Genomic DNA, 4,362 nt, shown 5'->3' on the forward strand with positions numbered 1-4,362 from the left:
GGAGTTCAAAGTTAAATGCCTTTAGTGCAAGAGGAAAAAAAAGAAAAAAGAAAAAAATGCACACCCTTAATACATAGCAAACCATCTTAAATAGTTTTTCTTCATCTTGCCACAATTTTCTCCATGCAGACAATCTGTCCCCCAAATTTCTTGGTCTCACACTCCAAAAATCCTTCCATCTGTTTTCTTCTCTCCCAACAGAGGCCCATAACTGTAATCCAAACCATTTCTATCTTTCTTTCTTTTTATTAAGTTGCTCCACTTACTTATGCATTCACTGGTTGCTCCTTATACTGTATGTGTCCTGACCAGAGATCAGACCCCCAACCTTGGTGTATCTGGACAACGCTCTACCAGTGGTTCTCAACCTTCCTAATGCCGCAACTCTTTAATACAGTTCCTCATGTTGTGGTGACCCACAACCATAAAATTATTTTCGTTGCTACTTCATAACTGTAATTTTGCTACTGTTATGAATCGTAATGTAAATATCTGATATACAGGATGTATTTTCATTGTTCACGACCCACAGGTTGAGAACCGCTGCTTAACCAATTGCGCTATCCTGGCCAAGGCCCAAACCATTTCTAGTGGCCAAACCATTCCTTGAGCCCATCAGTAGACTCCAGTCTCATTACCCTCTCCTTATGCTCAGCTCTTTATAACTGATCAACTAAGCCTCTCAGGCCAATGAGAAGAAACTCATTACTCAGATTCTGCTCAGCAAGTGAGACCAGAAAGTAGTAAGTAGAATATTTACTCTTCAAAAGGGAATTCAGGGGAAGAAACAGAGAACACTATAAATATTTATAATTAACTTCTCTTATATTCCTGCTCATTTAGCTTTAAATTTGCAAACAGAAAAGGTCTATGAATATTAGAAGTATATGCATTCACTCAGCAAATATGAATGAAATACCCAGTATCTATCAGTACCTAGTATAAACCCTGCAGATATAGCCGTGAACCACACAACAAGCATTTCTATAACTGCTAGATATTATATAGTGCTAAGAAGCCTGGCTGGTGTGGCTCAGTGGTTGAGCATCAACCTATGAACCAGGAGGTCAGAGTTCAATTCCCAGTCAGGGCACATGCCCAGTTGTGAGCTCGATCCCCAGTGTGGGGTGCGCAGGAAGCAGCCGATTAATGATCCTCTCTCATCATTAATGTTTCTCTCTCTCCCTCTCCCTTCCTCTCTAAATCAATAAAAATATACCTATAATAATAAAAGTGTAATATGCTAATTAGACCAGACGACCTTCCGGATGAAGCCAGGGCTGCAAGGAAAGCCTGGGTCCTGGGTGCCTGCTGGCGGCCTGAAGGAAGCTCAGGTCCTGGGTGCCAGAAGGAAGCTGGTGCCGGCAGCCAGGGGGGAAGGAAGGCCTACTCTTGCACGAATTTGGTGCATCAGGCCTCTAGTTAAAAAATAAAGTGCTATGAGGAAAATGAAGCTGAGTAAAGGAACTAGAGAGTGCTGTTGGGTGAAGGGCTGCTATTGTTTGTAAGAAGGTCTAGGAAAGCTTCTCTGAACAGATGACAGCTGAGTAGAGACATGAAGGGAGTGAGGCACACAAATATTTGGGGATTAGCATTCCTAGCGAAGGGTAAAACTACAAAAGTCCCAACAGTAACATAGTCAGTGATGTGTTTATAGGGAAATAAGGAAGACAACACAGGTAGAGGAGAATGAGCAGGGAGGAGCCTGTCTGGCACTGAGTCAGAGAGTTCACAGGACAGGACAGGTACGGCCTTGCATATCACGGAGAGGACAGAGATGGAACCCACCGGAAGGTTGAGCAGAGGAGTGACAATAATCAGTTTTCACTCAGGCTGCTGGGTAGAGAAGAGATGTCAGAAGGTCAAAGGTAGGAAGAAGCTACTGAAGTAATCCAAGGGAAAGTTGAGTGTGGCTAGAACCAGGGAGGCATTGTGATATGGTCAGCGTGATGTCTTTTAAGCAGGATTCGCCAACAATTTAATGTGTGTAAGGGAAAAGATCCAAGCAAGGCTAAGGACTTTGGCCTAAACATTTTTTAAAAAAAGTTATGTGATAATATGGAGAAAACTGAGCCCATAGTGAGTCTGTGTTTTTATTTTTAGTTTAAATTTAAAAAAATAAAAATCTTGTTTTTATTCATTGTCCAAGGGGAAATATTCATTTTCTCTCTACCAGGTTTTCATAATCACCATGTAGAATGACCAACTAATGCTGTATTTCTTATCAAAGGTGTTTTGCTTTTGCCTGCTTCAACATATGGCCAAGTAACTACAGACCTGAGTCATTTAAAGAAAAATCACCTCAGAAGAGTCTAATCTAAGTAGAGCTTACCACGTACCGTGGTAGAGGGTCAGTCAGACAACATTTAAATCAGGGTGAAGTCTGGCTGATGTTGCTCAATGGTTAGCATCAACCTATGAACCAGGAGGTCACGGTTCGATTCCTGGTCAGGGAACATGCCCGGATTGTGGGCTTGATCCCCAGTGGGGGGCGTGCAGGAGGCAGCCGATCAATGATTCTCTCTCATCATTGATGTCTTTCTCTCTCTCTCACTCCGTCTCTGAAATAAATAAAATATATATAAATCCAGTGTGAAGACCTTTACAAATATATTTCAGGCCAATAAAAATTAGCTCCCTATTTTATAAAGAAGAAAGAGCACAGAGAGTAAAGATGATAAATCAGACAAGGGTAGGGATGGATAGGTCTACAAGCACCTAGGAAAAAGCCATTTTATTTTCAGAATGAATGTTGTTCTAATGTCTAAGGAGAGTTGGTCAAAGTTAAATCTTAATTTTGGATTGCACTTTAATTTACAGTTTGGATACATATCAAGGACAATATTATCATCCTGCAAAGACAGAAACAATGCTTCCTACTGAGTCATGCATCACAATCTATTTTTCAATTTTTGCATGAGTTTGCCTACAAGCACAGGTTTTAAAAAGAAAAGTTTCTTGCCGAAACCGGTTTGGCTCAGTGGATAGAGCGTCGGCCTGCGGACTGTAAGGTCCCGGGTTCGATTTCGGTCAAGGGCATGTACCTGGGTTGCGGGCACATCCCTCGTAGGAGATATGCAGGAGGCAGCTAATTGATGTTTCTCTCCCATCGATGTTTCTAACTCTCTATATCTCTCCCTTCCTCTCTGTAAAAACTCAATAAAATATATTTTCCAAAAAAAAGAAAAGTTTCTTCAAGTAATAAAAAAAGACAAAACTTTAAAAACAACATGTATACTAAATATGTATATTTACTTTTTTTTTTCTGAGGCAATAAAACAACCCAGTAGAGTGGAGAGGAAGTGCTCTCTACATTACTATCTGTTCAGTTTAGAAAACTTCAAAGGAACTTCTAAAGCCACCTCTTTGCAGCAGTGTCACTATGGGGAGTTGTCTATTACTGGAGAAAATTCTAGCAGAAGTTCTTCCTTCCGCGGAGAGCTGCCTTCCAGGAGGGAATACTAATGCTCTCTCATCATCCCTGGCTATTTGAAGATTGAATAAGAAGAAACAGAAGCTGCTTCAGGAGAAAAGAGAACTTCACTGATGGAGCAAGAAAATACTTCCCTTTGGCCACATTAAAATTTTTTCATATGTGCCCTAGCCGGTTTGGCTCAGTGGATAGAGTGTCAGCCTGCAGACTGAAGGGTCCCGGGTATGATTCTGAACAAGGGCACATGCCCGGGTTACGGACTCCATCCTTAGTAGGGGGCGTGCAGGAGGCAGCCAATCAATGATTTTCTCTTGTCACTGATGTTTCCATCTCTCTCTCCCTCTCCCTTCCTCTCTCTGAAATCAATAAAAATACATTTTAAACAAATTTCATATTTAGAATGCAATGATAAACCACGAAGAGCTCACAGGAACTTTGAATTTTATGCAAAAATGGTGGAAACCCTTCAAAGAATTCGAGGCCCCTGCCTGGATGGTAGAGGAAACCAGGGCAGCAGGGAGGGACTGGGCTACTCATTCTCTTTCTCTAGCCAGGCTGGGCCCTGGGAGCAGAGCCAGCCCCGGCGGTGCAGCTGCAGGCTGCGGTCCTGGGACCCATCCCACCCTTGGGCTTCACACAAAGTTGAAGCCCCTCTGAGGAAAAGTAACACCACCAGGAAGAGAATCCTGGTAACTTTGAAGACTGCCTGGCCCCGGTTCAGTTTGCCTTACTTAGCAGTGTAAACATTCTTCAGGAAGGTTTGTATCCCTGCAGAAACAATGGGGAAAATAGCTACACAAACTAACCCATTTCAGTTTTTAAAAATATTTTTAGCAAACAGACTGTCGAATCTCAGAGGGAAGGTGGGTGTGGGTGTGAAGAGATGAACCAAAGAGCTTGTAAGCATTATATGCACAACCCATGGACAC

General features: G+C 42.2%; 1 protein-coding gene across 2 annotated transcripts in view; it reads right to left on the bottom strand.

Moving 5' to 3' along the window:
* Positions 1 to 4,362, bottom strand: part of FGD4 (FYVE, RhoGEF and PH domain containing 4) — a 152,485-nt gene that overhangs the window by 99,987 nt on the left and 48,136 nt on the right. The gene's annotated exons all lie outside the window — the stretch shown is intronic.

Source organism: Myotis davidii, unplaced genomic scaffold (genome assembly GCF_000327345.1).
Source record: "Myotis davidii unplaced genomic scaffold, ASM32734v1 scaffold902, whole genome shotgun sequence".
NCBI classification, from domain to species: domain Eukaryota; kingdom Metazoa; phylum Chordata; class Mammalia; order Chiroptera; family Vespertilionidae; genus Myotis; species Myotis davidii.